The sequence below is a fragment of the Rhincodon typus genome, chromosome 4 (genome assembly GCF_021869965.1).
Source record: "Rhincodon typus isolate 14 chromosome 4, sRhiTyp1.1, whole genome shotgun sequence".
In the NCBI taxonomy this organism is placed as follows: domain Eukaryota; kingdom Metazoa; phylum Chordata; class Chondrichthyes; order Orectolobiformes; family Rhincodontidae; genus Rhincodon; species Rhincodon typus.
This window is the reverse complement of record NC_063335.1, coordinates 62,883,071-62,892,084: the sequence shown is the minus strand read 5'-3', so window position 1 is coordinate 62,892,084 and position 9,014 is coordinate 62,883,071. Positions and strand designations below refer to the sequence as shown.

The window sequence follows — 9,014 nt, the reverse complement described above, 5'->3', positions numbered from 1 at the left end:
GAAGGAGTCAGATATTCTTCTTAGGGCTAAAGTGAACAAAGGATATGTGGAGAAAATGGGAACAGGGTATTTATTCGGATGATCATTCATGGTTATAATGAATGGCCAAGCAGACTCAAAAAGTCAAATGGCCTGTTCCTGCTTCTATTTTCTATGTTTTTATGTAACGCTTAACTGGAGCAACCAATATTATACTTCTTGCATCAAGAAGTGGTGCTGACTCCCACTATCTACCAGGGTTCACATTTAAAGTAATAAAGGAACTACAACACTCAGCAGCTCATGCACCATCAGACCACTGAAACTTTATCTCAACTAGGAGAACATATACATCTGATCTATTGTTCCCAAATGGGTGCATTGGACAAGGACACAACCACAGAAGGTGGCTTCAGACACCTCAGAGGTATCTCAGGCACACGAATAATAGAACATATTATTATCTTTTACCCCACTCACTCTTTGACTAACAGAAATACAAATCATTCAGAACACTACAGATGCCCATCCCCTGAAGGGGCAGGATGGTGTCAGAGTGCACAGGGAGGAGGAGGGACAGCCACTTTGGGATTGTCATCCTAGAAGACTTGAGAGTTTCCTTGTCTCTCTGTCTCCCCTCTGCCAAGAGCCAATCGTCTCTATCAGGTTAGTCCAAGGTGGATACATCTGCACCTGTGCAGGAGATCCTAGCAAGCCAGAGATCTTCAGGATCCATACCACCAGTGGATACATCCAAAGCCATCCGAGGCAAGCTGGCAGAGCAGCCAATAGACTTCCTTGAGTTTAGCTGTGGCCATTGAGATAGCACTCTGATGTAGTAGCAGCAGAAGAAAGATTCAAAAGCCTTAATCATTTTGGGTGCTCAGGTATGGATGTTGTGGAGAACCAAAGCACTTTTCACAAATATAGCACTTTGTATGACATTAGGGTAGTGTAGTTTCTTTCTATATGTTAAGGCTTCAGATTGGTTTTGTTTCTCTAATTTGTTTTACTTATGGGTTCCAATAGTTTAATTAGATATACAAAGGTTGCTTATAAATGAGTAAAATCTGATGCTGTGCCATAAGCTTCTACTTCTTTAGCTTTTTCTAGGAAACCTTTTGCTTCTGAACAATATCCACCTTGGGTTTTGGAAGAATCTTTTTTTCCAGTGAGGATCACCTCTATGTGGGGGCATGGTGATATCACGTATGGCTTGATAAGACTAGGGGTACAGTAGTTCTGTTAGATCCCTTATTCAATTGGGTATGATCAATCACTGGAGTATCCACATCCAGACCTTTGCGTTCAGCATTGCATTTTTTAGCGTGTGCAGCAAGAACATCACCAGGCCTTAGTTTGAGAACACCTGCCATCTCCACCATTTAATGTCAGAAAGGGACACACTACCTCTTGATCACAACATTTTTTAGGAACTTTGTCACTTTGCAATATGCATGTCTTTGACATTCTGGGCAGGCTCATGCGTATTCTTGAAGCATACTCTCAAGTTCCAGACACTAGCCTTGCACGATTTAATTGTGTTCTCTTGGTCTAATGAATAGCAAACCATTTTCCGAGAACTCCAATGGGCGCTGAGACTATAGGTGATTACATGTCCAGTACATGGCACTATCACCAGAACACTGAGGCTGCCAGTCTCTATGAACTTTGTGAAGTACAATTTTAAGTCACGTATGTGGGCTTAGAGAGTCATTCAGCATTGTATAGGCCTTCCATATCTTTGCAATAGATGAATACCATTTGGTCACTGATGTTCAAGGAATAGAGACGCAGCCCCAGTGGATTTTTGCATAACTCCATACTTATGCTCTGGTATGGAAAACATTTAGGAGGTCATTGCAGCAAAGTTAACAAAATAACTTTGAGTGTCAAAGAAAGGAGAATAAAGTCTAAACATTAATAATAGCCAATGCCCTTCAGGGCAAGAATGTCTCTCAACCACAGTTGACTCCTAGTCATGGATGTCCACGGATGTTAGCATAAAATCATTCCGTCTCAAATCTAAGTGGTATGAGGTTCTCACAGACCTGTCTGTCCATCTCACTATTTTCCTGGCTTCTTCAACAGCAGCAGTATCAGCTTCACCTCCCTCAGTTTATCTGCCAAACTCCCTTTTGTCCTCCTCTGAGGAGAACTATAGCTGATCCATCTCATCCTTGCTAAGATTTGCTTAGCAAATCCAAGAGGATATGTTTCCTGAGACAGGTATCCATGAACTCATGAATACACTTGTGGTGAATGATTGCAGTATGCATTTGAGGTTTAAAAGGAGCCACTGGGGAGGAAGTTGACTCTCACTGTGATCTTTGGTTTTACAATTAGAGTACTTTATTCCAAGCTGCACGGCTGCAGATTTCCCTGCAAGAGGTGGCAGATGATGGTGATGCCATTCTAATTCATGCAAAGATGTCTCTGGCATTGACATTCAACCACCTACAGTAGATAAAATACTTTTGGTAAACTCTCTTGTTGTACGCTGCTCAATGGTGCTGAAGGTCCTGGTTCCCATTTTCGGATGCAGCTTCATGCTTCATACTTGAGCCATCTAATTTACATGATCTATGATTGTTTGCCCTATTCCTCATTCAGCCATGTGCAAGACATATGTGGCTTTGAACATTTCTTGCATGTAACACATAGCTCACTTTGACTCTTTGTGGTCTTCATTATCTCCAGAAATTTATCACACTGTTAAAAGGCTGCTTTAATTTGTTTAAGGAAACTCAGTGACCAGATTGTGTACCAGATCAAAAGCAAAGAGGAAAGGTTTAATGTACACTGTCAAGTATCCTGAGAAGTACGAAGACATATATTTCAGGAAGTCAAACAATGCATGGGAATGCACAATAAACAGGAGGGTATCAAGAGGAGTAGAGGGCAACGGAAATCTTTGAGTTCACATCCATAGGTCCCTAAAGGTGGAGCAGTAGATAAGTACAGGGGAGATTTTCAAGAATTTTGCCAGGACTTGAAAATTGCAGCTACGAGGAAAGATTGGATAGTAGGGTCATTTTCCTTAGAATGGAGGAGGCTAACGGGTGAATTAATTGAGGTGTCAAAAATAATGTAGGACTTGGTGGACAGAAAAGATTTGTCTTTCCTAGTGGAGAAGTCAATTGCAAGCTGTCAGAGATTTAAGGTGATGAGTAGAAAGTTTAGAGGGGAATGAGGAAAAATCTTTTTCACACTGAATGTTAACTGTATATTGTTAACTGTATGTATGTTAACTGAATGTTGTTGCCCAGTTGGTGGTTGAGTCATAAATGCCATTTCATTTAAAAGCAACCTTGGACTGCAACTGAAACACTGTAACCTACAAGAGTTCAGACCAGGTGGTAGAAAATAGGATTAGAATGGATGGCTAGTTTATTTAGCCAGTACAGCCATGATGTGCTGAATTTGCTTTTCTGTGTTGTAATGTTTCTATAGTTCTAGGTTCAATGGTTCATCCTGATGCGCAGCAGCAGTGCATACCATTTACAAGATACATTGCAGTAACTCACCAAGGCTTCTTCTAAAGGACTGTCTGAAAATGTGATCTCTGTCATCTAAAGGGACAAGGGCAGCATATGCATGGAACCACCACTACCTATAAATTTCCCTCCAAGCTTGACACCAACCTGACTTGGAAGTATATCACTGGTCCTTTACTGTTGCTTGTTCCAACTCCCTTCCTAACAGCACTGAAGGTGTCTCTACAATCCAAAGACCGCAATAGCTATAAAAGACAGATCACCATACCTACTCTTATAAAATACCAACTTTGGAACAACTAAGTCTGAGATTTGCAGATGCAAAATTCTTCTCAAAGAGCAATATCAAACATGGTTACTGGTCAGTATCATTATATCTTGCATAGGAGCCCCAAGAGCTCCCTGCATTCTGTACCCATTTGGATGATACTATTTTTGCAAAATTCCCTTTGGGTTGTGTGTTAACGAGGATGTCTTTCAAGCTAACTAAATTGCATCCATTACAACTGGATTCATTTTTATTGCCGAGATAACAAGGTGTAGAGCTGGATGAACACAGCAGGCCAAGCAGCATCATAGGAACAGGAAGGCTGATGTTTTGGGCCTAGACCCTTCAACAGAAAGGTAATCTCATTTTTATTGCTGATGAAATTGCTACGATAGGAAAAACAAAGCAAGAATGAACCCACTTTGCACTTGGCACAAAATGAAAAATTTGTATTCAAAAGTCAGAAATGCCACATCAGAGTTTCAGAGATGAACCTTTCTGGTTCTATTTATTTCAGGGTGGGCATATGTTTTGATTGAAGTGAAAAGATTCAGAAAGCCATGCCAACTCGTCAAGACAAGAATAATTTTTGAAGATGTGTAAGTCTCTTTAACTTCTTGTTACCAAACATTTAGAAACGAGTATCATCTTATTTTTGAGAAATTTATCAAGTACCCAATTTTTTGGCAACTGCACAATACTTCAAGCTCAATTGTCACATTTCCTCTAAGCTCTGCCTTTACTTAATTCAGCACAACTAGAGACATCACTAAGGACACTGGTCCACAATTTATTTGTAAGCCATTCCAGGCTATGTGTGTGAAATGGAGTGCTGATCACACGATTTATTCGCCTCATTATCCAAGGATCAATGATCCAGTTGAACATGATTTGCACAGTCAGAAATATAATCCTCAAAAGTATTATCACTGGACTGTTAATCCAGAGACCCAGCCAATATTCTGTGGAACTGGGTTCAAATCCCACTATGGCAGAAGATGCAATTTGATTTCAATAAAAATCTAGAATTAGGAGTCTAATGATGACCACAAAACCATTGTCAATTGTCAGTCAAACACATCTAGTTCATTAATGTCCTTTAGGGAAGGAAGCTGCCATCCTTACTTGGTCTGGCCTACATGTGACTACAGACACACAGCAATGTAATTGACTCTTAACTGCCCAATGGGCAATAAGTGCTGATCTAGCCAGTGATACTCTTATCCTGTGAATGAATAAAATATAATTAGATAAACCAAGCCAAATCTACAAATTGCAAAGCTATATTTGACAGCCCTACCCAAATGCAATCCCTCTATCACTGGTGGAGCTCAGGTTTGGCACAGCTAGTTGTATCAATTAATCAACTGTCATCCAAAGTACCCTCCCTGAAATTAAAGAGCAGATACTAAAACTGCAAGAGAAGATGGTCAGTGAGTGCTGGTAAAACTCAGGCAAAATATCTGCTGCTGGGGTTTCCCGAGTTTCTGCCTCACTTAGTTTTTGCTCCTAATTTACAGTGTCCGTGGTTCTTTTAGTTTTTATTTAGTATTTAACTCACTGCACATCTCTTCTAGGCATTCCCTCAACTTGAAGAAGTTCTGTTCCTCTCTCTGACAGGATTTCCATTCCAATCTTCCTTCTTCTCCACCGACATTAATTTCACTGTCACGCCTGGTGTTTGACAGGGTAGGGTAACAATCTATATCATTTCACCAGGCTTCTGCAAAGTACTCAAAAGTTATGACAGGAAATTGGGAAAATCTCCATGAAAAGTCCAGGTGTGAATACAAGAATGTTGGGGAATTAAGAGAAAATGTTTCTATACAGTATCTCTTCATGTATGGAGTGCACTACTTTTTAAAGAAAGGACATGAAATTACTGGGTAAAATTAACAAATTTTGTAATGTGCCAGTACTAAAATGGATAATCTCTGTGGAGTTACTTCCCTTGGTCTAAAAAGATTCTACCAGTCAATCACCAATTGCCTGCCTCAGATAAATGCAGTTGGCCTGTGTAGTGTAGGAGCCAGCAAATGTCTCACTGTTTTTAACTGGTGAGTTGCCTCAGAGTGCCTATTTGACATTAATAATTCACAAGTCATGGACAAATGACATTTAACTACTAAGTTCAGATGTCTGCAATGAATGGGTTAATGCAATGGTGATTACAATGCCTTGCCACCTATTTGTTGATAAGACCATGAAGAAGCAGGATTAAAAACAGAAATTGTTGGAAAAGCTCAGCAGGTCTGGCAGCGTCTGTGGAGAGAAATCAGAGTTAATGTTTCGGGTCCAGCGACCCTTCCTCAGGTCGCTGGACCCGAAATGTTAAATCTGATTTCTCTCCACAGATGCTGCCAAAACTGCTGAGCTTTTCCAGCAACTTCTGTTTATGTTTATGATTTACAGCATCTGCAGTTTTTTCAGTTTTTACTTAGGTGCAGAATTAGGCCATTCATTCCAACAATTCTGCTCTGCCATTCAATCATGGCTGATATGTTTCTCAACCCCACTGCCTTCTCCCTGTAACCCTTGATTCCCTTACTAATCAAGTACCTATCTATCTCTGTCGTAAAAACAATGGCTTGGCTTCCACAGCCCTCTGCAGCAATGAGTTCCACAGATTTACCACCATCTGACTGAAGAAATTTCTCCTCATCTCGGTTCTAAGGGGTAGTCCCCTCACCCTGAGGTTGTGCTCCCAGGTCCTAGCTTCTCCTATAATTGGAAAAATCTTCTCCATGTCCATTCTATCCAGGCCTCTCAGTATTCTATGTTTTAATCAGATTGCCCTTTATTTTTCTAAACACTATCGCATACAAACCCAGAGTACTCCTCAATGAGATCCTCCCTTATTCTTCTAAACACCATTGTGTACAGAACTGCTCCTTTGCTGACAAGCGATTCATCCCTCGAATCATTCTTATGAAACTCCTCTGGACCTCTCTAAGACAAGCACACCCTTCCTCAGACACAGAGCCCAAAATTGATCACAATATTCCAATGCATTCTGACTAGAGCCTTATACAACCTCAGGAGTACATCTCTGCTCAATTGTAGACCTCTTGAAATCAATACCAATACTGCTCAAGCCTCCCCAACTACCAAGTGAATTTGTCTGGCAGCATCTGTGGAGAAAAAATCAGAGGTAATGTTTTGGGTCCAGTGACCCATCCTCAGAACTGATAGTGGCTGGGAAAACTTCAGGTTATATGCAGAAAATAGGGATGGGGTGGGGTAGGGAGTAAACAGTAGGATAGACCCTAAAGAGAGAGAAGAGCAGTTGGACAGACAAAGGAATTGATATCGATCTGGCTGGGAGGGTGAATAGTTTTTAATGGGGACTGTTAGATCCTAAAAACAGGTGTTGTGTAATGGCAGGCTATATAATAACAAGGCCTGGTGTGTGGGGTAGGAGGCTGGGACATGGGAGAGTTTAGGCCATAAAATTATTGAACTCGATATTGAGTCCGGAGGGCTGCAGGGTCCCCAAGTGGAAAATGATGTGTTGTTCTTCTAGCTTGCTTTGAGCTTCGCTGGAACACTGAAGCAAGACAGAGACAGAGACGTTGGCCAGGGAGTATGGTGGTGGCCAACATTAGTAGTTAAGGGTCTTTTTTGTGAGCAGAATGTAGATATCTGCGAAGCGGTCACCCAGTCTATGCTTCGTTTCACCAAGATAGAGGAGACCACATTGTGAGCAGCGAGTGCAGTAGACTAGATTCTGGGAAGTGCAGGTGAAGTGTTGCTTCACCTGGAAGGTTTGTTTGGGCCCTTGGATAGTGGGGAGGGAGGAGGTAAATGGGCAGGTGTTGCACCTTCTCCCGGTCACAGGGGAAGGTGCTGTAGGGCTGTGGGGGTGTGTTGGGGATGAAGGAAGTGTGGACCAGGGTGTCCCGGAGGGAACGGTCCCTGTGGAAGATGGACAATGAAGGGGAGGGAAAGAGGATGGTGACTTCTTTACCTTACCTTCAAATATTAAAATTCTATTTGACAACTCAGTTGGATAACTGTGTATTTTCTCCATTTTTTGGTTTAAATTAATCTGTTTTAGATTTCCTGAAGCATGAATACTTCAAATCAAATTTTGAGGAGGTGTGATTTTTAAGAGCTGACATCATGTGGCTCACACCAGTAACAACTTCCTACAATGCAGCCTGGCAGCAGCCTTTCCTGTTATGGCAGTTCTGTAAAGTCAACCAGAAATCTGTTATTGTTTATATAAATGTCTCAACAAACATAGGAAATCAAATTGAAGCTGTCACAGCTGATAATTTTCAGTCTATAAACATATCACAGATTCTTGTAATCCCAAAAGGGGAGAAAATTTTTTTACAAGATATGCAGCAGTATCACAGGACTGAAAAATTCACTATGTCTGCACATTGGAAAGATTCCAAAAACTAAGATATATGATACAAATAATCAAAATATTCTGATTATAAAGTGCATCCATATTATAGATACCAAGGTATAGAGCTGGATGAACACAGCAGGCCAAGCAGCATCAGAGGAGCAGGAAGGTCTAGGCCCGAAACGTCAGCCTTCCTGCTCCTCTGATGCTGCTTGACCTGCTGTGTTTATCCAGCTCTACACTTTGGTATCTCAGATTCTCCAGCATCTGCAGTTCCTACTATCTCTCTCCATATTATAGATGATTGTTCATAGCTCTAAATACAGGATTGACCAGTTTTTTGAATTGTAATCTGATCACTTGTTTTGACAGTGAGAGGATTGCACAACATTGTCTGTTTGGTTCAGCTGTGTTCAAAGGTTGAGCATTCAATCCTCACCTGATATTTACGTTCATGATTGAATCAGATACTCTGATAGAGTGTGGAGCTGGAGGAGCACAGCAGGCCAGGCAGTATCAGATGAGCAGGAAAGCTGACATTTCGGGTCGGGACCCTTCTTCAGAGATGGGTTATCTCTGACTCCAGCATTTCTTACTAACTCTGATAGAGTGCTGTGTTGTTGGTGCTGCTGTTTTATTCTGTTAAGAATAGGGCCATATTAAGGCATTTATGGCCAAAAGTGAGCCTTCAGCTTAATGCCACCCACAATTCACATTCAACAATGAATTATTCACAGGTACTTGTTATCTGCAGCCTACCCTCATTCATATCAGACTCTTTCTGTTCTGCAGCACAATGGTTCCTCAGTGTCATTAACTAGATTGGATGCTCTGCTTGGGCACCTCCAGTGAGACTTCAATACCTGCATCTTTACAAAATCAACCAGAAATTTCAAGTGGTTGAACATATAGT

The 9,014-nt window shown here is 41.2% G+C and overlaps 1 pseudogene; it reads right to left on the bottom strand.

Annotated features, from left to right (window-relative positions):
• Window positions 1-1,013: 1,013 nt before the first annotated feature.
• LOC109935020 lies at window positions 1,014-1,552 on the bottom strand (annotated as a pseudogene).
• Window positions 1,553-9,014: the final 7,462 nt, after the last annotated feature.